Source organism: Macrobrachium nipponense, chromosome 44, assembly GCF_015104395.2.
Source record: "Macrobrachium nipponense isolate FS-2020 chromosome 44, ASM1510439v2, whole genome shotgun sequence".
NCBI classification, from domain to species: Eukaryota; Metazoa; Arthropoda; class Malacostraca; order Decapoda; family Palaemonidae; genus Macrobrachium; species Macrobrachium nipponense.
In genome coordinates, this window is record NC_087221.1 from 37,837,319 (window position 1) to 37,864,156 (window position 26,838).

Consider the following 26,838-nt stretch of genomic DNA (forward strand, 5'->3'; position numbering starts at 1 on the left):
TGGTGATACACAATCATATTGAAATGAAAATACGATAGTTTAGGTGTTTGGTAAGATGTTTTGGCCCGATATACCTGGTAACCTTGCATAATAGTTAAACATCGCCGAGTTGCCGACGTCAGGGCAAAGCCAGATTATACGTCACTGCTGTTTCATCTATGTCTTCGTGGCGACTAGAGTGCTTTCGTTTTGCGTGATTTTGCAGTATATATCTTCAAATTCATAAAAAAATAAACATAGATAAAACCTGGAATACATAGGCTCATGATAACACTCAACAACCCTACAACAACATTAGTGTCAGTTTCAAGCACAGAATAATAAATGGAGAGTTGTGTGATATACTAAATACTTAGGATTTATTATGTGACTGATCATGCATTAAGGAAGTTAAGGTTAGAACATTTGCGTTATGTTACATTCATTTAGCAGAACTAAGCCGGTAGACGTAAACCGGAACTTTTGAGACAATATGAATCAACAGAAACTCCAGGGTAACAATGGTTTTCACAGAGAGTGTGTAAGACTTGGTGCATATTTCAAGTTAAAGGAAACGTGAATTGCGTCAAGGAACTGTATTACAGAATTAATATTCTCATTTTATGCCCACTCCTTTATTGTACTTTACTTAAAACACATAATTCATCGGAAAGATGAGAGAGAGAGTAGGGTAAGTGTTTGTGTGTGTGAAACAAATCAAGAATCCCATATACTACTACTATTACTACTACTACCAACATCTGAGTCTTCATTCCTAAAGTATAAATGAGTGGGAGGGCCTTCAGTAATGACGTTTCACTAGCCTCCCTCTGGGTGCTTACTAAATTTAGCTAAGTTTCCCTTGAAATTTCTGTGATTTACTCCGATAAGTGCCTTAATTATCAACATTAGACATCAGTGCATATTTTTGCCAATTAGGCCGTGGCTTCAAATAGTTATTTCCAAAATATGATCCATATCCGATGCTTTGGAAAGATTTTATCAACGAAAATCAATTGGACACGGCCAAGAAATGCATAGTAGTCTATAGAGAATGTTTTACCGTAGCTTGCTTAAAAAGAAATTGAAATTAGTGGACTGACAGCAGTCCTAACTAAGGAACCTTGAAGTATTGGGATGCCTTCAGTTTTCATTGAACCATTGTTACAAACATTATACAGATATCATTACTTTAGCGAGGATTTGGGATTTGGTCGTATGTAATGCCAGGCATATCCAGTCAACATTTTGACATGTAATTTTTAGTGCCTCCTGTATCTGATGTTTCCATATTCTAACATTTTACTTTTGGTCTTTTCAGTGTTGCCAGCAAGTGTTTGGTAGAGGGTTTGCTTCAGCAAGTTGGCCAGCTGTCGGACATTGAAAAATTCCTGCTCTACCTCAAGTTGCCCGTTGGCCGTCCTCCTGATTCTGATCCACTTAAACAGTAAGTTTTCCCAGCTTTGACGATTTCTTTTTCATGTCATTTTTGTGTAAGTGGAATGCCTGTTCAATGTACAACTTTTTAAACTTTAAAACATTTACTTATGGTAAATACTGTGTATGGAGATCTTTGCCATTTAAATTGATTTAAATTAGTTAAAACAGGGTCTGTTTTACTCGTCATGGTTTTTTGGGGGGACAGTTATAGTCAAGTAGGAAGTGCTCATATTTTGGTAATAAAGGGATTCCTGTAAACTTTAGTAAAATAATTATATTTTTCTGTTAAGCTTTGTCAAGGAACCTCCACTGGCAACCTTCCTCTGGAAAAATCAATGAAACCTTCCAGTGTAATTACACTGAAACCGTATGCTCCAGTACTGAGTAAAGGGAAATGTAGTAAAAATATAGTGTCTGAAATAGGACCCGGAATGTTTGAAAACTCGTATGATAAATATTTGACTTTTAATTTGGAAGACTCTGATTGTGAGATTTTTAATGTATATAAAGATATTGTCAAGTGTTGTGGCCGAGAGCCTAAGATTTCTTCTGAGGGCCGAGGAAAGCCAACAGTGGAATCTTTCCCAGCAAAGGAAAGTGACAGGCTAAAAACTATCCCAGCTTGTGACATACTCTGAGGAAAGACTCATAGAGGAATTAAGGGATCAAGGTGTAATAAGAATTGAAAGAATGAAGAAGATAAATGGAGTCCTAGTCCCACATCCCAATTTAATTGTTACATTCAATTCCACCCGATTGCCTAGTATAGTGAAAGCAGCCTGGTTACGTTTCAAGGTTAAACAATATTTGTTCCGATACGGTATACAAACCATCGGTCCTTACAATAGGAAGGTACTTAGCGGCAGCTGAACTGGTCGTAAGCCTTTTGAACAAGGGGTTCGGTAGTTAACTACTTGTCCAGCAGTTAGCGGTATGCTCGACTGCGAGGCGAGGAGCCACTTTGCTTTCGGCTGCACTCGTGGATGGACGTGCAGCTCTTCGTCTCTCTCTGCCCGCTGCTGTCATATGCTTTGTTTTCTTCACTGCGTGAAGGGTTTCTCACTTTTTCTGTTACTTGTATGTATTGCAAGTACAAAAGTAAGTGCGTGTCTGTTTTACTTTTCATTTTATAATGGAAATTACTAACCAAGAGCCGGAGAATGCCCCCCCCCCCCCCCACCGCCCCTGCCCCCCCCACCATCAACCGTAGACTATGCCGGGTATTGGGGGCCGTAAGTGTGGGGCTTTCCGCTCTTCCGTGGAGGTAGATCCTTGTGATTTTTGTGCTCTGTGTCGAGGGCGTGAATGCTCTCGTGCCGAGACTTGTGATATGTGTGTCTTTTGGTCGGAGGTGAGTCGGAGCGCTATGGGGAGAGGAAATAAGCTGCGGAAGCCGGCTAAGGAGTCGTCAGAGGACTCCCCCGGCTATGCCCTTGGTCACTGATTTGTCTTCCTCCTTTCTCCCTCCGGCTTAGCTCCCTTGTATGGCTCCTTCCCCTTCGGGGGAGGTTTCTTGCTCCCTCTCCCTCGATCATTTGAGCATAGAGGAGGGGGCAAGATACCCTGACATCCAGTTGTACTTGGGGTCCTACCGTTCATTCGGGCTGGGAACTATCCCACCCCGGGTTGAGGGGCACCCCCCACTGATCTACCCGACTTTCCCTCCCTCAGATGTGCTGACCACAGGCGACGATCTCGCAGGGCCTGGTATTCGCTGGGGCTGCAAGGGACACCGACGGTCCAGGGGCTGCTTAGTCATCTGGTAGAGAGGCTACGCTGGTCACGCACGGGCCTACCACCACGATGGTATCCACGCCAGGCTACGCTGCGCCGCCTCACCCGGTGTATACGCAGCACGTAGCCACAGTGGCCCCGACAGCCGCTGTGCAGGCTCCGCTGCTGGAGGTTTCCTTGCCCGTTGCTATGCCGCCTTCCCTGGTTTCTTCTCCGCTCCTGCTGCAGCCCCCAGACATTCCCGGTGTCCCCAAGAGCTCACCGCTAGACTACCCTCCTGCTGCAGAGGACGCTGCCAGTTCCTGCCCCGCCTCCTGTTTCTGATTTCGTTGCCGCTCCAGCCTTGGTACCAGTTCCTGCCACCATCATTCCTGCTTGTGGTGTTGCTGCTCCCACCCCAGGTGCAGTTGGGCTCTGTTGCTTCGGCAACTGCCCCGGCACCATCCTGGATGGAAGACCTGATGGTGGTGCTGAGGAAGCTGACGAAGAGGAAGAGGAAGAGGAGGAAGGTGTCGTCTTCGTCTTCATCGTCTTCTTCGTTGTTGTCGCCTGCCGCTGCTTCCCCATTCAACTCCTAAGGCCCCAAGCCGAAGAAGAAGAAGGCTGCTCCTCCTAAGAAGTCTCGTGCCAAGATTTCTAAGGGTCCGTCTCGCTCCGGTGGGACGGTTGGGACTTCCGTCGGTCCTCCTGTTCCCTCGGGAACGGGCCCCGTCTCCTCTTCCACGAGGAAGAAGACGGGGACCGGAGGAGTGTCGGCTAGCACCGGCACTTCCTCACCTGGCGCCAGAGGTTCTGCCTCGACCCCAGGTACCGTCTCGGCCTCTCGTTCGCAAGAGTCACCGAGTGTTCGCTCACCTGCGGATGACCGGACAGCCAAGACCCAGGCATCCGAGTTCTCTCGGCGCCAGGATCCAGGCACGTGACCAGACCAGCGATCGCTCTCGTGGCGACGTGCTGTTACCCAGGGCTGACGAGTCGGTCCCAGACCGCTTGCGGGCTGAGGCAAGGAAGCGGTCCCCTCAGTCGCCTGAACCAGCCCCAGCTGGTCCAGGCGGCGTGATGTGCCGTGAGGATAGGCCTCGCTCCCACCGCGACAGTGGACCGGGCAGAGAGGGGAACCAGCAGCAGTTCTTCTGACGCTCGGGACCGTCGCCGCTGTCCTCGGTCCAGCTGTTCTCCATGGGAGAGCCGTTCAACCAGGCCTGCAGACCAGTTGCCACCATGGGTTGACGATCACCTTCAGCCCCCCTCAGCACACCGCAGAGCCGGTGGGCGCGGGGGAGCGTCAGGCCTTGCCTTCCTCTCCGATCCCTTCAACTTCCTCAGGCATTACCGGGAAGAGTGAAGTGATCAGGAGCAATCACGAAGGCGCGCTCCTCGTGATCCCGCCACGACGCCCTATGAACCTGGCACAGTCCTCGGACCAACCAGGTCGTACGCGCAAGTGGTAGGAGGAGACCAGGAGGGGTCTGTCGTGGTTCCTCCTGTGGAAGGAGGAGGCTCTCGGGAGGCATTCTCGTTGGAAGGGCTTGACGGTCCGTCTTCACAGGATGCAGTCACTCCCGAGATCCAGAGGTCGTTCGCGGAGGTGATTGCGCTGATCCGTCAGCACAACGACCTCGGAGAAGGATCGCTGCTCCCACCTACCGAACCCACATTGGGCTTGGAGGCGTTCTGGGGACCTAAGAAGGAACCCAGGACGACGATGGGTCTGCCGTGATCAGCTTTGGCTGACAGCGTGCTGGGCCAGGTGGACGCTCTCGTCTCCAGACAGGAGGGTTTCGCTTCAGTCCAGTAGGTCCGCTAAGCTCCTTCCTCTACCTCTACCACGACAGAGGCGCTTTTATGTGCCTTCGGAGGACCCTCTGCCGCCCAAACAGGTTAACCCGGAGCTAGCCTGCTCCGGCGGTGTCTTTGCCGCAGCTTTCCTGTCGGAGAACCTCTGGTTCTCGCAGCAGGAGGCACTTGCCTTGGAGTCTACCGCAATGGCAGCCTTCCAAGCAGTCTCATGGCTCGACCTGTGGTCCCTCACAGTGTCGAAAACCGCGGCCTCTTTAGGGAATATCACTCCTGAAGGAGACCCGGCTTTCGTGAGACTGTGCAAGTTTGAGGGTAGGGCTATCGCCTACCAGGCCCACCAGACAGCCAATTTGTGGGCCAACCTGGTTCTCTGGCGTAGAGACGCTGTTCTCACCCGAGTGACCAGGGTGGCTGGGCGCGAGGTGGCTCTGGGTCTTCGCAAGGGACCGGTTGCGGAGCTCCTCCTCCTCTCTTCCCGGTAGAGATGATGGACGCTGCGGTGGAAAGACGGCGCACTGACGACAGTGACCGTTTAGTACACCAGGCAGTCTTGAAGGTGTCTGGGCAGCCTCAAGTTACTGCGGCCAAACCTAATAGTTTGGTTAGCGCTTCCTCTGCGGCCAAGACGATCGTATCGTCGAAGCCCAAAGGAAAGACTCTGCCTTCAACTTCTAGGTGCGACCGTCACCAGCCCTCCTTCTCGAGAGGGGGGGCAGGTAAGAAGAAGTCGAAGAGAGGTGGGAAACGCTAGGGACGGCGTTTCCCCTCACCTGCTGCCGGAAGTGGGGGGGTGCCTGGCGAGCCATTGGGCAACATGGCAGTGTAATGGAGCAGAGACCTGGATAGTAAACGTCCTTAGGGAGGGATATTTACTACCCTTCGAGTCTCGGCCACCCCTCACCTCCAACCTGGTCCATCTCCAAACCTACGTTCCTGGCTCAACCAAGGACGTAATGCTTTGGGCATGAAGTAGAAGCCATGCTGAGCAAACAAGCTGTGGAGATCGTTCAGGATCAGTCACCGGGCTTTCTACAGCCCCTCTTCCTTGTGGAGAAGTCTACAGGGGGCTGGCGCCCGATGATAGATCTCTCTCCCTTGAACTGAATCGTTCGCCAGACTCGGTTCACGATGGAAACGGTCGGTGCTCGATTCCATCAGGGAGAACGACTTCGTGCTTTCTGTAAATTTGAAGGACGCGTATTTCCAGATACCCGTCCATCAATCCTCCAGGAAGTACCCCCGCTTCATCCTCAACGGGACGGTGTACCAGTTCAGGGCACTTTATTTCGGTCTCTCAACCACCCCACAGGTGTTCACGCGAGTGTTCACGCTGGTGTCTGCTTGGGCCCACTCGGTAGGGATATGTCTCTTGAGGTATCTCGACAATTGGTTAGTCCTGGCGAGCTCCCACTCGCAGTTGCTGCAGGACAGAGATCGACTCCTCGAATTCTGTGGCGAAATGGGAATTGTGGTGAATCACGAAAAGTCAGAGCTCGAACCCAAGCAGAGGATGAAGTACCTGGGCATGCTGATCGACACGGCAGCAGGGCGAGTCTTCCCCGCAGATTCGCGGATCAGCGGATTCAGGGAGGCAGTAAGACGGTTCCTGTCTCGACAGGAGCAACCGGCTCAGCAGTGGCAAGTCGTGATCGGCCACCTGTCGTTTCTCGAGAAGCTAGTCCCTCACGGGCGTCTTCACCTGCGGTCTCTTCAGTGGAGACTAAAGGAGTGTTGGTCATAGGCAAGGGACCCTCCCTTCTTCCCCGTGTCCCTCACGGAGGAGGTGAGGCAGGACCTAGCCTGGTGGCTGGACAACGGGAACCTCGTAAGAGGAGTGCCTCTTCACACTCCCCCTCCCCCTCCCCCGGAGAAGCTTCTCTTCTCGGACACATCGACTGAGGGATGGGCGCACACCTGGAGGAGTTGCTGACTGCAGGTGTGTGGGACCATCACGACAAGCACCTTCACATTAACGTCCTGGAGCCCCGGCACAACAGAAAACTCCAGGTTTTCTACTCGATAGTGCCGGACCCATGGGCAGCCGCAGAGGACGCCCTTCAGCATCCGTGGGACAACCTCTTTGTCTACGCCTTCCCCCCGTTCTGTCTGATTCACAAAGTGATCAGCAGGGCGCTGATCACTGCGAACCTTCGGATGATCCTGGTGGCGCCCAAACGACCTCAAGCTGCTTGGTATCCGGACCTGCTGGCTCTGCTTGGCGGAGAGCCGAGAGAGATTCCCCCCTGCAACCTTCTGTGCCAGCCACACATGGAACGGTACCACCGACCCGTCGAGTCCCTGTGTCTTCACGGCTGGCTTCTATCCACCATCTCTTGCGAGCGAGAGGCTTTTCTCGCAGCGCACTGACAGAGATGGCTGGATACCTTAGTCCTCTGCGACTGTCTACCAGGGGAAGTGGTCCATCTTCTGTGGTTGGTGTCGTGGACGGGATCTCTCTCCTCTCAGAGCCTCTCTTCAGCAGGTAGCGGATTTCCTCGTCTTTCTTCGCCGAGAGAAGCTCCTCTCCGTCTCCGCAATTAAGGGCTACAGAGCCTCCCTGGCCTTAGTCCTTGAATTGCGAGGTGTGGATATCTCCTCTTCTTTCGAGATCTCCCTCCTGATGAAGAGCTTCAAGAGGTCTTGCCCACCCAAGGAACTCAGGCCCCCAGGGTGGGATGTGACTCTCGTCCTTAGGAGTTTGACTCGCAGACCCTTCGAGCCACTCCGAGAGTCGTCAGACAGGGATCTGACCCTCAAGACCCTCTTCTTGCTGGTCCTGGCATCGTCGAAGAGAATAGGCAAACTTCATGGTCTTTCCTTCAACGTTAAGCATTCCAGGGGATGGGGATCTGTGACACTCGATTTCGTCCCGAACTTCGTAGCGAAGACTCAGAATCCTTCAGTTCCTGACAACCGGTTCGAGTCTTTCACGATTCCCTCCCTGAAAGATTTCACCGATAATGATGCGGATGAGATGCTGCTTTGTCCTGTGAGGGCGCTACGGCACTATCTGAAGAGAACTTGGCACCTCAGGCCTGAGTGTCGACGCCTCTTCGTTAGCACTGTGGTTACCAAGAATGAGGTTTCCAAGAACACTCTTTCTTTCTGGCTGCATGAGGTGATCAGGAGGGCTTACGAGACAGCTGACAGTGAAGTGACGACACTCGTACCCTTCGTTCGAGACCCCACGAAGTCAGAGGTATTGGTCCAACTCTTGCGTTTCGCAAGAACTTCTCCCTGGCACAGGTACTGAAGGCAGGGGTTTGGGCCAACCAGATCACCTTCACTTGGACACCTTTTCCTTCGGACCCATGGTGGCTGCTCAACAAGTGTAGTCTACCCAGCACCCGGACAGAACAGCATCCTTGTGTGACTGTATGCATGGACGAGTGAAAGAGAGTGTGACTGGCTTCTCTTCCTCCTTCATTCTTCCCTCTACCTGTGGGCAGAGGGCCGGGTGTCTCACTACGCTTAACAGGAGGCCGATGCAGGTAAGCGACACAACCGAGCCCCATTCTATCCCTTTCAGTAGGGATAGAAGTGTTTATCCACCACTCCCCAACAAGGGGGGGAGTGGAAGCCAACAAGAGATAAACCCATAACTTCACCTTGGCTCTTGAAGTAGGAACTAGTTCCTGCTTTTTGCTATTTATAAGAGGTACGCTTGCCTCCCTCTTATAAATTTGGTCCAGAAGTCTGACCACTGATCCTGCGGTTCACACCCCGATCAGCTGGGCAGAGGCTAGGATCCCTCCCTTTGCTCTTACGACCAGGGAGGGTATCCAAGGTGGGACGAACACCAGTCTGTTCATAAGACTCGGATTCCACCCACCAATAAGTGAGTCTTCCTATTGTAAAGGACCGATGGTTTGTATACCGTATCGGAACAAATAACAATTTGTCGGAAATTGTATTTTTCCTAACTATACAAACCTGAGGTCCTTTACATATAGTCCTACCTCATGCCACCCCTCAATCTGCGTTTCCTGGGCCTCAAGCAAAGTGGCTCCTCTCCTTGCAGTCCAGTGTACCGCTAACTGCCGGACTAGTAGTTAACTACCGAACCCCTTGTTCAAAAGGCTTATGACCGGTTCAGCTGCCACTAAGTACCTTCCTATTGTAAAGGACCTCAGGTTTGTATAGTTAGGAAAAATACAATTTCCGACAAATTGTTATATCCCAAGACCGATGAGATGTTTTTATTGTCAAGAATTCGGACATATGTTAGGGTCCTGTAGACAGAAACTACAAGGCAAGCCTGCTACTTGTGTTAAATGAGGTGAACCAGAGCATGGCATATGTAATAAGGAGGCCAGATGTATGCATTGTGGAGACAATCATCCATCATCTTCACTTGATTGTGATGTAGACATCATGGAAAAAGAAATTCAAACATTAAGGGTAACCGAACGTATCACATTTAGAGGCAAAAGAGTGTGTTGAGTCAGTACATTAGACCAGGAATATCCTTTTCCAGTGTTGCTGCCAACCGAAGAAGAAATATCAATGTCTCCAAAGATAATGTAATTAAAAAACCAGATACGACCTATACTCGTGCCTCTTTGGAGGTGGCACCAGTGATTGCTGGCGCTCATGCCTCTTCGGAGGTTGCGCCAGTGATTCCTGGCGCTCATGCCTCTTCGAAGGCGGCACCAGTGATTCCTGACGTAGAGGCAGTGCCAGTTGATTCTGGCACTCCTGCCTCTTTGGAGGCAGTGCCAATGGTTTCTGGCACTTCTGCTTCTATGGAAGCAGAACCAGTGATTTCTGGTACTCCTGCCTCTCTGGAGGCTGTGCCAGGTGTACCTGGCCCTTCCACCTCACTGGAGGCTGTACCAGCTTTAAATGGTGCTTCTGATCCTTTGGAGGATGCACCAATGTCCAACCTTCACACCCCTCTCAGGCAGCATCAACTTGTCTGGTGTTCCTGAGACCGATAACCCTCTGAAAAGGAAGAGGCCATAAATAATCGGTCTCCTTCCAGAAATAAGGAGCAAGTCAGTAAGCTGAAAGCTCTTAAAAGAGGCTCTAATTTAACAGCCTCTAAAGGAAAGTAAATTCATTAATTTTCTACAGTGGAACTGTCAGGGATTAAGAGCTAAATTGGAAGAATTAAGGCTGCTCATATCAGAAGTGTCTCCTGTTTGTATAGCTCTGCAGGAGACAATGATTGTAATAACATGTGCCCAGCCCACGAGAGTATACATCCTATCACTCCACCTATAATTTGAATATTGGAAACCATGGCGGTGTCGCTTTGTATGTTCGAAATGACACTGCACACAAATCCTATTAGTATCCAATTAGCATTGCAAGTGATAGGTGTGCAGATCCATTTGCAAAGAAAATATACAATATGCTCTCTTTATCTACCACCTAATGAAGCCTTCCCCATCAATGAATTTAAATCTCTTATCCAACAGTTACCACTTCGTTTTGTTATTTTGGGAGATATGAATAGCAGAAACCCTCTTTGGGGTGACATCGTCACCAATTAGAGAGGAAGATGCTTGGGTTCCATCATAGAGGATGAAAATATGGGGATTCAACTCTGGGGCGTCTACACATTTTCATGTTCAAACAGGCAGTTATCAGCTATTGATTTATCTATATGTAGTGATGATTGCCTTATTGACTTTAATTGGAGAACTGTAAATGATAGATTTACCAGTGACCATTTCCCAATAGTGGTGAGTGTAGCATCAAGCCCTCCATCTCCAAGGCTATCTAAATGGAACATTGGTAAAGCTGATTGGGCAGTATTCCAGGATCACAGCTCAATAGATGAACTGCTGATGACTATCCCTGTGTAGATGATGCTCTTGACTTTTTGAATACAATAATGTTCTTGGCTGGTTCCTCAATCTATACCTAGGATTTCGGGCATATTTATCTGCCGGCCAGTTCCCTGGTGGACTCGTAAATGCCAGGAAACTCACAGAACTATGAGTTCTGCTTTCACCAGATACCGCAGACGAAAATGTGAGTATTACCGTGTAGAATTTCAAAAAGCAAGAGCTCATGTTCGCATGGAAGTAAAAAGAGCACGTAAGAATCTTGGACGATTTTCATATCTTCACTAAATTCGAAAACTCCTCTGACTCTAGGTGACTTTAGGTTGGAAGAGAGTTAGAAAACTAGCAGCAAGTTCACTCCTTGTCAACCTCCGGTTATTAAGATGAATGGTTGCGAGGTAGCGACCCCCAGTTAGTGGCAAATGAGTTTGCTAATTATTTTGCTAATGTTGTGAAGAAAAATTATGATAGACCCTATTCAACTCAAAGACAGATAATGGAACAGGTCGAAATTGATTTTAATACCTTAAGACATGAGCAATACAATACTTCTTTTACTATTAGAGAATTTGAATCAGCCTTGAATAAATGTAATGAATCAGCTCCTGGACTGGATGATATAACACATTCAATGATTAAGATACCCCTGAAATACCAGACTTTCCTATTAAGCCTAATTAACAGAATTTACCGAGTACATATCTTCCCCAAGCTTTGGGAGAAGTTAAAATTACTGCCATTTGTGAAACCTGGAAAAGATCCATTCAAGACAGAAAATTATAGTCCTATTGCATTGACATCTTGTTTGTGTAAGATCATGGAAAAAATGATGAACACACAATTGATGTGGTACTTGGAAAGAGGTAAATACCTCTCGCCTGCTCAATGTGGTTTTCGGAGTATGCACTCCACAACTGATGTATTGGTACGAATGGAATCTTCAATATGTGAAGCTTTTGCCAACAAGCAGCATCACATCACTCTTTTCTTTGATCTAGAGAAGGCTTATGATACAGCATGGAGATATGGCATTTTGAGGGTCCTTTAAGAATGTAACCTAAGAGGCATTTGCCCCTCTTTATTAAGGCTTTTTTTAAAAAATAGGCTATACCAGGTTCAGGTTGGAGCAACATTGTCAGATGTGTTCAATCAAGAAGAAGTAGTACCACAAGGAAGTGTTTTAAGTGTAACCTTGTTCGCCTTGGTAATCAATGGGGTTTCTAAAATAATTCCCCCAGATATAACATATACCCTTTTTGTTGATGACCTATCGATTCCCTTTGCAGCATCAAGGATGGCAGTGGCTGAACGCCGTCTTCAGCTCTGCATTGATAATATAGTAAAGTGGGCTGAGGTTAATGGTTTTAGATTTTTTGTCAGTAAAACGGTAACTATGCACTTTTGTCTTATAAGGGGAATCCAACCTGATCCAGATCTGTTCATTCATAGGCAGAGAATTTCATGTGTTGGTGAAACAAGGTTTCTTGGCTTGATTTTTGATAGCAAGCTGACCTGGATTCCACATCTGAAATATATTAGGGCAAAATGCTTGAAAGCAATGAATTTGCTGAAAGTCTGTCTCACACTTCGTGGGGTGCAGACCAAACTCAGATGTTGAGATTATATAAAGCCTTGGTCTTTTCAAAATTAAGTTATGGGTGTGAGGTGTACACTTCTGCGAAGCCAAATAGCCTTAAAATGCTCAACTCAATTCATCATGGAGGAATACGGTTGTGTACTGGAGCATTTAAATCATCTCCCACCGAGAGCATGCTTGTAGATGCTGATGAGGTGCCACTGGATCTTCATTATAAGCGACTGCTGGTTCGGAGCTGGTATAGATTCCAGAGGCTACCCAAGTCTTTAACCAACATTTGTATGAGAAAGGAAAGGCATTGGCAGTTTTATGAAAGTCGCCCCAAGCAACCTCATCCATTCGCTTTTAGAGTAAATTTTATTGTCCGTGAATTAAATATGCCAAGAATCGAGATTTTACCAGCAAAATATTCAGTTATTCCCCCCTGGAACTTTCCAGAGATAAAATTTTGTAGATATTTTAATTTTACCAAGACAGAATTGTCCAGTGAGGCCATGCGGTCAATATTTTTAGAACACTCTTTGCAACAAGATGACTCCACTGCAGTTTTCACGGATGGCTCAAAGTCAGATGCTGGCGTCTGCTTTGGTGTAGCCTTCCCTGATGTAGAGAAAAGCGGCAGGTTATCATCTGTTGCATCGATTTTTACAGCAGAATTATATGAATTTTAAAGCTAAAGGAAGTTTTAATTCGGAATGAAAATAATGTTATTATATATATTGTGACTCAAGAAGTGTTCTTCAGTCGCTGGAATCTTTTAACCCTTTAAACCCTCTGATTTTAGATATATTGGAATGGCTGCTTTTACTAAAAAGAAGAGGGAAAGAAATAAAGTTCTGTTGGGTTCCTTCCCATGTTGGGGTGGCTGGGAATGAGAAAGCTGGCCAACTTGCAAAGTCTGCGGTCAGCTCCCCAGAACCCACAAGATGCCTACTACCATATCGGGATTTGTATCCTCTAGTAGGTCAGAGAGTTAAAAAATGTTTGCAGTCCCAGTGGGAGGATATTTTGACTAATCAAAAAATGTGCAGTATCACGTCATCAGTGTCTCCTTGGTCATATCGGAATTTGCCAAGGAGACAAGAAACGATGTTGTGCAGATTGAGGATTGAACATACAAGATTCACACATGGGTTCTTGATGTCTCGTGAAAATCCTCCGTTTTGCGAGAACTGTACTGTGCCCTTGACTGTGAAACATTTGCTGATTGAATGTCCCAGATTCGGGAATTTGAGACATAGGTTCCTGTCTTGGGGGCGTGACAGAGTAGGTAATTTTATCCTAGCTACAATTCTTGGAAAGGATTGTAATATAGAGCAGTTATATATCTATATGAGGGAGGCAGGCCTCCTCAACCAAATTTAAATTATACATAGATTGTCCATGTAAGAACTTATATATATGAACAAAATTTTTATATAATATATTTATAGATATTTTTATGAGATTTATCAAAAATGTAATTTTTTTCTATTTAATTTATTTCCGTGTTAATTACCCAGATGTCGTGATGCCAGATATAATACACAATCAATCAATCTTTGTCATTGTGGTACTCAAATGTAAAGGATTGGTCTTGGAGCATGCTCCAGAATGTGGTAATTTTAATCCCCGAAATATTAAGTGTTAGGAAGTTTGCGACCTCAAATGGGCGTGTCCAACTGTACAAAAAAAGAAAAAAGTAAACAGGAAATGGAAAAAATAACACCTTAAAATATTTATTTTCATTTGTAAATTGTAGTGCTAAATGCAAAAGTTTTCACTTTTTATCGTATAGCTGTTGCTACCTCTTTATTGGCCCCTAAGGTAGGTTGAGGTGTACATTCTCTCTGTATTATGTAAAGATGATAAACCCCTGGTACATTCATCCATCATCCCTTCTGAATAGTCAAGAATGCTGCCCCCCCCCTTTTTTTTTTTTTTTTTTTTTTTTTTTTTTTTTTTCCTGAGTCTCATGATCACTAGTAGTATTAAGAGGCATCTATGTCTTCTTCAGCTGGAAGACTTTTGTTTAATAATATTTTGGTTTCTTGACTAATAGTACTGTACTTTATATGAAGTTAAAGTATGAGCTGATTTTTCTGTTTATAAAGGTGTTGAAATTTATATCTTGTGGAACAAAGAATACTGGCAATAGTGTATGCAGTAGTTTACTTGAAATGTAAATGTATTCCTTCTAAAAATAGGCAGATTTCCTGTTTGCAAACTGAAGTATGTACACTGTACTTGATTAAAATGGCTTAAACACTACCAGTAAAAATCTTTATAATAGCTAATTGATGATACTAATTTAAGATTGTGACCTGTATTTAAGGCTGGTTGGAATTATGGTTCAATGTATAAAGGTTTTGGCCAGTGTATACATTCATATTTGTTGTGACAATATTAGAAATTATTTTCATAGTGTTTTCCTATATAGAAGTTCACTTCTAGTAATGAACCATGTTCATCATTTGGTTTGAAGAGGTCAAGAGTGTATTGTAGGGAGTTTTCTTGTTTGTTTTCATTTTGGGGTTATAAGTACAGTACGTCAGTGGGAGGGAGTGAATATCCATTGTAGCTCATAAATGTGCATATGAGCCCAAATATGTAATGAACCAATTACATCCTGTATGTAACCTACCTTCCTTTTGAAGCACTCAAGTTGTTTGCTGGAAGGCACTTTGGGCCCTATTCTTCCATCCAGTACTCATAGTTTTTCAATTAAGCATAGGACTCTTGAATTATTTTTGGTTAAGGATGATTGACTATGAATTTTATTCAATATGGGTCTAGCCTGTTTGATAAAATTCATGGTGACTTCATTCTGTTTAATAGGATTTAGGGTAGAATTTACAAACGTGGTTTCATGACCCAGATTTTCTTAAGTATAGGATAGTAATTTCATGTGGAAGGTAGTTTCATTTGAAGTTGGTTGTAGGTCCCAAAAGTGGCTGTTTTCTATGAACCACTGAAGCCTAGACAGTGTTTAAGAAGAAATTTATAAATCTCAAGTATTTTGGAACCAATATTCAGACACAAAGACTGAAACCTCAATTTATTGTTGAAAATGTTCTATTTCTTTCAGACCCCTAAATCCTCTTGGAAGTCGGTGTGAGATTCAGCTAACCATAACATGGATTCGTACACATCTGGAAATGAACAGCGAAGTTTCTTTACCCAAAAGGGAGGTTTACAATGAATATATGTAAGTACAGAACAGTACTGCTTAGATTTTTTACTTTAATCATATGAGATGAAATGAATACTCTGGAGTGATTGAAATAAATACAAGTGTCCTGCATGCTCAGTGTCTAATGACACTGTTGGCAATTTAGAGTTTCATATTGCTTTGAGATAGGTATGTGTCTTGTTTCTGAGGCACATATTGTATCTAGGTTCTTGCGATTCCATTCTTAGAAGCTAAACAAATGTATTTGTTTAATTTTTGGAAAATATGATTTGTTCATGAATCTTACCTGCCAGATATATATATAAGCTGTATTCTCCGAAGTCCGACAGAATTTCAAAACTCCCGGCACACGCAGTGGTCGCCAGGTGGTAGTACCATTCCCGCCGCTGGGAGGCGGGCGTAAGGAACCATTCCCATTTTCTGTCAGATATTTTCTGTCGCCGGTGCAGACAACAAGTGTTTTCTGCACCTCCGTCATGGATTTTGGAACTCTTTTGGTCACTTGAGTATCCCGATTGATTTTTGGTTATTTGATTAGGATCGGTGGTTAGGCATACGCTAATTGTGGATTGTTTTTATTTTGGCTTGATTTTTCCTTAAACTTACGATGTCTGGATCTAGTTCGACTAGGCCAGAGTATGTTGTGGAAAGAATGCAAGGTTAGGCTACCGAAAACTTCGGTAGACCCTCATACAGTGTGCGCGAATTGTAGGAAACATGTTTGTATGTTTGATGAGCGCTGCATCGAGTGTGAAAATATGTCTGATTCTGCGTGGAAGGCTTATGAATCATAGGTACGTAAACTAGAACGTGATAGTGTAAGGAGGTCTTCCTCCAGGGACGTGTAACACAAGTTACCCGTCCAGTAGAATTTATCCCTCCAAAGACCTGTGATGCCTTCGGGCCCTACAATAGTGTCTTTGGAGGGTAATACCCTATCTGTGATTCTTAAATCTCTGCGTAGCCTGGAATCATGTTTGCATTGGAAAGTTATAGTAGTGTAGTGAAGAATAGTGATAATGCCATGAGTGTTCATTCTATCGCGTAAGCGTATAATTTCTCCTTGACAAAACACTACCGCGTGATGGCTCTCCCTACCTCGGTGAGGCAGAATGTAGTAGGGAGGTAGCTGTCCAAGTGTCTAAAATACTCTACGTTTGTTCATAAAACTTACAGTCAAGATATATGTATATATATATCTGCCGGGTAAAGGTGAACAAGCGATGTTGTATCATAGTAATATTATTTTTGCCCTTACGTCATATTACTATCAAACTGTTGTATGGTTCAAGTTATATACTCATACCATAGTTAACTCCTACGGAGGACAACCGAGAGTACGATTATTCTTATTACATTTAATCGGTTCTCCCTGCAACTATTCAGGGGGTTGCCGGTTTCCCTATTTTTAAACATTTAAGGTATTGTTATGACAATACCAAGTTAGCCTTTTATATTTAGCAAATTCAGTTTCGCTAAATATACTAGTTTGATGGATTTTGGTTTCTGCTCTATAATGATAGTAAACCTATTCATTCGTAGAATGGTGTAGGTGGCAACTCAGGCAGAGCAGTGCGAGAACGCACGAAACTCTCAGAGTCTGCTGTCACTAATGCGTAATGCCAGTGCTCAGTTCCATCTGATTGTCTGCTATGCGCAGTAGGTTACGTCTCTCTCTCTCCTGCGGGATTGACGGACTAACCGTATTTTCTACCTACAATCACGGCCTTAGCCTCGGGTTGAAGGGAATTCTAGCATACATGGCTGAACATCTTCACTTTGCGAGAATTTTTTCATAAAAAAAAAAAAAAAAAAAAACAAAAAAAAAAAAAAAAATTATATTGTGTATGTAGTATGTGTATATATATGTATGTGTATATGTATATATATATATATATATATATATATATATATATATATATATATATATATATATATATATATATATATATATATATATATATATATGTATATATATGTATATATATATATATATATATATGTATAGTTATATATGTGTAAATGTATGTATGTATATATATATGTATTAGACCTTTTTCGGTTCTGTTTACCGCATGGTAACAGAATTCTGTCCGAGTCTACAGCGGCATAACACACATGATTTCCCTCGAAACAAGAATGATGTGCAAGAGATGCAGTCAATTAGCTCCGCCGAGACGTCCCTTGCTCGATTATGAAGGGGACTCCTTCCGCTGCCAAATACGACAGCGCCGAGCGCGACGCTCGGCAGGACGCTTGGAGGGACGGCACAAAACGTAATGCTTCTTCAGACATTCGCCGAGAATCAGAGAATAGTAATGGATCTCAGGAAGGAGACTGTTAGGAGAAACAAATGAACAATCTTCTACAGTGTCTTCAAATTACTCCTGTTTAAGTGAAACGCAGCCTTATTAGGGAAGGAAACATGCTCGGTGAGGGAATGAATGAATTGCAGGGGACCATTTCCTCGCTGGAGAAGTTTGTTCCCTGAATAGACTGAAATTCACACCTCTCCAGTTTTTCCTGCAGAAAAACTGGAATAGCATAGATGATCTAGAAATGATTCTGAACATCTCTCATAGTCAAGATTCGTCTATAGGTGATGTCATGGCTCATAATCTCATAGAATTTGAATCTTGAAAGATTACTTTATGTCTTCAGAGACGTCCTCGCGCAGGAGTTGGAACTCTCGGAGGGTCTCGCTCCCCGCCCTCTGAGGAGAATGAAGACGATATAGGTCGCACAGGCGGCCGTCGTCTTTGGTTCCTCGGAGGGGAACGGCTTCTCGTCCGTTAGCTCCTTCTGCTTTACAGTCGTCTCCTGGGCAATTGGAGACTTTCCGCAGTAAAAGAGAGCTAAGATGTATGATGTAGGGTCTCAGGGAGGGGGACGCTTCACGTCCTCTCTCTTTTCTACTGTGTTGCGATCTTCACCGGAAGAGGAGACGTCTTCCGACTGAGTATGCCTTTTGAGCGCTTCGGTCGCTCGCTAAGATATATCCTTGGCGGTTCCATGTGAGAAGGAGGAGGGCTTCCCCTCGCCCATCGTCTTCTCAAAGGATCAGCCTTTTGCCTGAGAAGGAATGTTCTCCATCGAAAAGGATGATTGTGTCTTTGCAACAACAACTTGCTTTGTTGATTGCAGTGAGAAAGGCAAAGCCACATCGCGAGAGGAAGGATGATAGGCTGCCAATCAAGAGTACAGGCAGTCCCTTCTCTTCTCTCGTTCCGCTCTTTCGCCAGTTGCCTTGCTCTCTAGTTTTCATGCAGCTCTCCAGAGGTTGTCTAGAGAGCACGGTTACCATCTTCCCAGAACGTGTGTCAGTTGAGAAGAAGAAGAGGTCTTGGTTCGATGGCTTTGAGCCTCTTTTGAAGAATAGTTTCAGCCTGCGGCCCCTCAGTCTCCTCCTTCGCAATTGTTATCTTCGAAGGACGACTGGCTCATCATGCCTCCACTCAAACGCGGTGTCTGAAGGATTTTCAAACAACTTAATCGTTGGTGAAGTCCCTGGAACTACTGGTGAATTTCGAAAAGTCACATCTGATCCCAACCCAATCCATCGTGTATCTGGGGATTCAGATGGATTCAGTGGCTTTTCGAGCTTTTCCGTCCAGGGAGTCAGCAGCAAGGCTTAGACAAAGTGTTAGCCTTCCTAAGGAAACAAAGATTCGTGCTCGGTGAGGGAATGGATGAGTCCAACTGGGGACCATTTCCTCGCTGGAGAAGTTTGTTTCCTTGGGGCGAGACTGCACCTCAGACCGTTACATTTTTTCTCAAGTACAATTGGAAAGAAAACAAGAATCTACACATGATCTTTGGAAATTTCAGGAGAGGTTAAAACATCACTTGAAATGTTGGCTAGATCAGTGTAGCTGTCGGAGGGCGTGTCTCTCAAGCTTCAGAGCCCCGACCTAGTGTTGTTTTCTCCGCGCGTCCCCCACGGGATGGGAAGCATCATTAGGGGGAAAGAAGTGGCCAAGGCACCTGGAGAGGGGAACAGGTGTCCTGGCACATAAACCTAAAGGAAATGGCAGCCATCTTTTTAGCTCTCCAGTTTTTCCAAGAAAAAGTCTCTCGTCGAATAGTCCAAGTCAACTCAGACAACACCACAACTCTGGCGTACTTGAAGAAGTAGGGAGGAACACAGTCTCAGTCCCTTTTTGCTCTGGCAAAGGAGATCTTGCTGTGGGCAAAGGGCACTGGACGTCATGATCCTTACGAAGTTTGTAGCATGAGTAGAGAATGTCTGGGCAGATCTCCTCAGCAGACGAGGTCAACTTCTGCCAACCGAGTAGACTCTGCTTTGGAGGTATGCCAAGAGCTGTGGGGTTATGGGGACGTCCGCTCGTGGATATCTTTGCGACGTCCAGAACGAAGAGGCTTCCACTGGTACTTGACCTCCCCACCAGTACTCGACCCAGCTGCAGTGACGATATTAGGAAACACTTCTCTGGGACTGGACGGGGATGGACCTGTACGCCTTCCCCGTTCAAGATTCTTAGGGGGAAGTCATGAGAAAGTTTGCGGTGTCGGAAGGGACGAGAATGACTTTGTTCGCCCCGTTCTGGCCTGCGAGAGAGTGGTTCACAGAGGTCATGGCCTTTGCAGTAGACTTCCCGAGGACGCTTCCAGTAAGGACAGATCTACTCAGACAGCCCCACTTCGAGGATACCACAGAAGCCTCTTCGCTCTGAGTCTGACTGCATTCAGACTATCCAAAAGTTGGCCAGAGCGAGAGGCTTCGATACGTTCAATGGCGAAAGCTATCGCCAGTGCAAGAAGAGCGTTTTCCAACGCAGTGTACAATCGAAGTGGATATAGTCTTCAGGAGTTGGTGCAAGAAGAACGGCATTTTCCTCCACCACGACCTGTGAGCCAGATTGCTGACTTCCTTTTCTGAGAAGGGATCTAAAACTTGCAATCTCTACAATCAAGGGTTATAAGAGTGTGCTTTAGTTGTCTTTAGGCACAGAGGCCTGGACTTGGCGGACAACAGAGACCTTCACGATCTCTTGAGATCTTTCGAAACGATGAAGGTTCACAACCCAAGTTGCCGTCTTGGAACTTGGATGTAGTTCTGAAGTTCCTCATGTCCAGTCCGTTTGAACCTAATGCATGAAGTGCGAGCTTTTATGAATTCTTCTTGGTTCCATAACAATATGTCATAAAGGACATATGAGCTGTCACTTACGGGAGATGCAATTCTGTGTTGACCTCCCGTTACACGAAGGATGTCAATTCAACCTACAAGAGATCCTTTTCTCTTGGTTGTTCGTGTCTTGCGGATACGTTGCTGGGATAGGGAGCCGACACTGATCCTTAACTAGTGAGTTAATTTTAGTTTAACTCTTTTTAAAATTAAGCGCTAACCCTCGTGTTAGGATCAGGTGATCGGGATCGGTGTTGTGCTCCTTAATTATGCTAATAGCATAGGTATATGGTCATATGAGTGGATTAGCACCATTGACAAATGCCAGTTAGGCTTTCGCCGAGTAAGTGGATAAGACCCCATCGGCAAACCCACAAGAACTCTTACCCATAGGTCACATCCTCGCTGAGGCTCTTGAGACGAAGCAGACTCCTAAGCAACTAGCTAGGAACGGTCAACCCTCCGTCTGAAAAGATAGGAACCAAGGTTTATAAGAGGTCCTTCTGATAACTTGTGGTGTGTCAGGAAGCCAAGGTTACCAGTGTCAAAGAATGCTTTGGCTTTTTTCTTGAGGGGCACCATCAAGGAAGTGCATTCATCCTGTCAAGACAGTGATATGAAAGTGTTGAAGGTGAATGCGCATGGACTGAGGGCTATTTCTACGTCGGTAGCCTTCCAAAAGAACATGGCACTCAATGACATCTTGAATGCCACATTTTGGCGTAGTAATTCAGTGTTTGCCTCTCACTACCTTCGGGAGGTGAGGATTACATAACGAGAACTGCTACTCTTTGGGCCCATATGTCGCAGCAGACAATATATTGGGGACAGAGAGTAGCACTCTTCCTATATTTTAGAAAATAATATGTTAGTTTGGACTTTTTAATTTTATTTCTTTTTATTTTTTTATTTTTATTATGTTTATGTAGGTGTTTAGTTTTTTGTGGTCTTGGGTAGGCCGCCTTAGGCGGCCTTCCCTCCATTAGCCTTGGTTTTACGAAGTTTAACCAGATAGGCTAGGTCAGGTGGTAATGTTTTTGCTTCGCCCTCATAGTAGGGTAAAATGTTTTTGTCACAGTGTGGTCACGGCCCCCATTGACAAATCATCTGGAGCGCACCAGCTACATAGGTCACGTCCTTGCTGGCACCTCCAGTGAAGCATTAACAGCATTCGGTGTCTAAACAACACCTATATGATCTGTCACATTGTGGTCACGCTCCCGTGACAGTTCATTAGAGCGCACCAGCTACACAGGTCACGTCCTTGCTGGCACCTCTAGGAATGCAGTACCGAAATTGGAGGTCTATAATATAGGATCTAGTTGCATTGTGGTCACGCCCGTTGACAGATCCTCTAGAACTCAACAGCTTCACAGGTCACTACCTAGCTGGAGTCTCTAGTAAAGCAGATGCAGACTTGGGTGACGGTACTTACGAAGTCAGCTATGCTAACAGTTAAGGAACCAAAATATCAATCATATATATGAAATTGTTTCCCAAAATCGAATCTGTCTCCCCTTCCTCCAAAGGTGGGATTCAGCTATATATATATCTGGCAGGTAAGATTCATGAACAAAATGATATTGTTATGATACAATAAAGTTTGTTCATACTTACCTGGCAGATATATATAATCAAAGTGCCACCCACCTCCCCTCAGGAGACAGTGGCACTAGAAAAATCTGACAGAAAATGGGAATGGTTCCTTACGCCCGCCTCCCCAGCGGCGGGAATGGGTACTACCACCTGGCCGACCCACTGCGTGTGCCGGGAGTTTTTTTGAAATTCTGTCGGACTTCGGAGAATACAGCTATATATATATCTGCCAGGTAAGTATGAACAAACTTTATTGTATCATAACAATATCATTTTTTCCTGCCTGTTATTTTTCTTAACCTCTTGAATAAGATGTACTATTATCCTTAGTCTTGTTATGTATGTCCATTTGTCATTCTCTCTTTTTCATATTTACAGTGAAGCACCTTAGAATTTATTACATAACCATTATTTCTCTTTTTTGCTCCACTCTGTTATTTTTGCTTTGCTTTAAATATTATCATCCAGTAATGTTAGCCATCTTCAAAAGTCAGTATCTGTAACATGTCATTTATTATATCAATCATTTATGACCAAACAGTTGTTGAATGTTTTACCACTAATAGGCTTTGTTTGCCATCTCTCATGGTTGAAGTATGGCTCCTATATGCTGTTGAAATTTCTGCATGTTTATTTGTAGTTGTTTCACCAGATTATTTAGTCCCATTACTTGTAGCATACTTGAATATATTTTTAGTTTTGATGGTATAAATTTTTAGATATTTATTGGTTTCTAATAGTACCAGGCTTTTATGTCTTGATACCTATATGATACTGTGACCATTTTTATATATTTTTGCTCTATGCTGTTATTGAAAAGATATAGTTCTTGTTTTGGGTAACTGTGAATGGTAGTAAATTGACACTTTGCTTGCAAGGTGATGTATTCACTTCAAATTTGAGTACTATTTATATTCTATGGTGACAAAACACTATATTTGCAGTCAAATTCTATTTCAGTTTTTAATTTTTTTTCCTATTTTGACATTTCTTGATTACTTTTTGTATTAATATTTGTTAAAGATTTAAGTGGTGAAATGGTGTGTTCTTATCTTCTTTTCTTTTCTCACATCAGAATTTGATTGTAAATGCCAATAATTCATAGTGCTCCATGTTACATAATAGTACATACACTGTTAACTGAAATAACAACTTGGAAAAATGAAAGTTCATTAGAAAGGAACTCAAAAGCAATTGTTTTTATTTCATGATACAGAAAGAAAAAATCATGTGAGTTACATCTGAATTTTTAGCTTAAACTCTTTATATAAAAATATCCTAACTGAGCTCTCATATGATGGGGTGAGGAATTAGAACCACCATAAGCTTAACGAAGTAAGCATTCAGGTTTTTGGCACCATTAGGTAAACAGGTTTCCACCCTAGGTTGATGGTTGCTAGTGGCCTTGCTCTTCTGTTTAAGACTCTTAATCTAGTCTGGGGAAGAATTCATTATTGTTTTTTGAGTTGTCAGTCACCTGCCAAAAAATGTAAATTCTTTATCTGCAATCTTTGGGGTGATCCTAAAGGAGCCCATTGTGAGGTTTGTGCTGGTTTTATATTAGCATTTGCAAGTAGGCATTATAAATAACTCACGATATGCCAAATTAATAACTTCAGTTAGTTATTTAAACTTCTAATATCCATTTAATTGAGTCTTGCCCAATGTATTGTAACGAACCATGTTTTCCTTTTGATTTTACAATATTGTTATTTCATGATATGTATCTTCATTTCTGAAAAATAATCGTCATGGATAACTTAAGTCAAGTATGATTCTTTTGTGTCCTTGTAGTTACAGTTGAATATTATAGATGGTTTATACCATGTTTGAAGCCTGCTGCCTTTGCAGCAGTTGTAAAGATTTAAATTTGAAATACTTTTCACTTTGTAGATCTAGCTATAAAATGAATTCTGTCTCCTCTGTCCTCTCTCTCCTCTCTCTCTCTTCTCTCTCTCTCTCGTCTCTCTCTCTCTCTCTCTCTCTCTCTCTCGTCTCTCTCTCTCCTCTCTCTCTCGTAGGGTTATCATCATACAAAGACAGGTCATTTAGTTTTTTTTTTTTTTTTTTTTTTTTTTTTTTTTTTTTTTTTTCATCGCTAGGTTTTTCGTGGTCATGGATTGTTTTTATAGGTTGGTATATATTTAGTAGTCAGAATTACTTACACATATTTAACTTAAAAAACATGGTACTGTACTTTGTATTTTGTCTTTTTCTGAGATTTACTCTGGTTGAAACTCATCATTTGTTGTTTTATATAATCTAAAGAAGAAGGAAGTAAACAATGAAATTAATTATAAAATTCATAATTCTTGATAAAACAGGAATCTCGAATTTTGAAATACCTAAGTACTAACTAGTCTGGCCTTCTGATATATGACCTAACCTGAATTTTAACATTCAGGATATCTTGGCAGCTATTTGTAATTTTGATTAGCCAAAGCTTGACTGTAGCACTGTACATTTATCATTCAGTTTGAGATACATATACACTAAATGTATCACATAAAAAAAAAAAAGTTAAAAATATGCCATAGTTTCTTCAGCGCAGTTGAGTTTCCTGTACAGTGTATAATACTTTGTGCCGGTGACAAATGAAGCTTTTAGCCATAGCTCAGCAGTGGCCTGTCCCTTAGCATTACCAGATGTATGATTATGGCTAACTTTTAAGCTTAAAATAAAATAAAATACCACAGGCTAGAGGGCTCCAATTTATTATGTTTGATGATTTTGGGGGGGTGGATGATCAACATAGCAATTTGCAGCCCTTTAGCCTCGGTAATTTTTAAGATCTAAGGGCAGACAGATAGACAAGCCATCACAATAGTTTTCTTTTACAGAAAACTAAAAGATTGCCAAGCAAAAACCTGTCATGGTGATGTTATGAGGATAGAAGTCTGATAAGTTGAATGGTTGCTTCTGTGTATTTTCTTACTGGAATGTTTTAACATTTATGTAATTTTTGACAGGCACTACTGCAATATGAATAACATCAAGGCCCTAAGTACTGCTGATTTTGGTAAAGTGATGAAACAAGTGTTCCCTGGAGTAAGGCCACGTAGGCTGGGCCAGCGCGGGGCATCAAAATACTGCTATTCGGGTTTAAGAAAAAAATGGTCGTTAGATCCTCCAGAACTGCCTGATCTCAATGATAATGTAACTAAAAAGAATATGGTAACTATAAGTATATGTTTTGTAGGCATTGTACATAATATATACAGATTTTTTCATAGTACCTACTGGAGAATAGTAATTGACTTTGCTTCTGTAATATGTAAAAGGTTAATCATAGTAGTTTCATAGTTCATGATTTTTGTAAGAATGGGTTTGCTTTTGCCATCAGTTATGCACTTTTTCATTGAAGTTAAGATTTTCTTCTTTAAATTTATATGTAGTTTTCTTTTTTTATACCATAGGCTTTTATTGTTAAAATACTGTAATATTACGTATACATAGTGCTTTCTTTTGTCTTCCCTTGACTTTCTTCATATGGGTACTTAGTAAAATATCACCATGGTCATTAAATATTTACGATTTCTGCAATCTTCACAGTACCATGATAGTCATCCATTTCCTAAGATTTTGATCACTGCTAACTTAGTGAGTATAAGTCATACTGTATCAGGCTAAGGCTTTTGTTCTTTGTTCTGTATGGTTTTAGTCAAGTAAAATGCCCTTGAAATTTAAATCTAAGCATATTTGCTAAGTTTAGTTTTCATGTTTGACAGATCAAAGATTTAATGTTAGAGTTACACTAGATTTATGGGGTTTGCATAATCTGTGCTTATTGAAGTTAGTACGTAAAAGCATGTCAGTTTAACTACACTTTTGAATATATTTGAACAGTGTTAAAATTTGTATTTCTGAGTTGTGATAGGATGTTGACTACCTTGAATATTTCCTGATAAGTTGCACTGGGGATAGAACGTTTTTCTTGTAAAGTAATGGCAATTGGACTAGACAAGTACTTTTTCTGCATACTTATGTATGTGGAAAGTACCTTATTTCAGAATTTAGAAGCCTTTTCATCATAAAAATAAATCCCGTTTAGAGTAATTCTGATCGTCAGGAGCTTTTCAGATGATGTATTGACAGAAACCTCTTGTGAAGTGAATGAAGAGTTGAGTTGCTTTTTTTATGAATGGTATTTCCTTGGTAATGGTTACAGTGTTCTTACATGAGAATGAGAAAATAAGTTGCTATCCCAGAAATGTTGTGTTTGCTCTTGATACTTGTTTTTGATTGTGAAACATGTGAAATCTTTAGAATATCCTTAAATATATAAAATGCATTGTTTTATTTGTGATGGCCATCTTCCAACCCGTGTAGCAGAAAGTAAAGGTAAAGGCTGTTTATGAGTTCTCTCTTACCAGAGCATACCTTAATATTTTAAGAAGATATTCTTGTATTAAACAATTTAGGTCTCTCTTGTTTTGATTAATGACAACATACATCTGTAAAGAGATAAAGCTTGAAATAAAAAGATTAGTAATAAAAGTATGGTATTTTTAAAATATCAATGATTATTTTCTGATAAAGTAAAAACTATAGCCCTTGATTCTCAGATCCTCCCACA

At 43.3% G+C, this 26,838-nt stretch overlaps 1 protein-coding gene and 1 long non-coding RNA gene across 5 annotated transcripts in view; one reads left to right on the top strand and one right to left on the bottom strand.

Annotated features, from left to right (window-relative positions):
* Window positions 1-26,838, bottom strand: part of LOC135204195 (uncharacterized) — a 150,042-nt gene that overhangs the window by 68,256 nt on the left and 54,948 nt on the right. The window lies entirely within an intron of this gene.
* LOC135203859 (uncharacterized) lies at window positions 1,295-26,838 on the top strand. The gene is made up of 3 exons (XR_010312055.1): window positions 1,295-1,426; window positions 15,413-15,532; window positions 25,232-26,838. It is a non-coding gene; the product is annotated as an uncharacterized LOC135203859 (long non-coding RNA).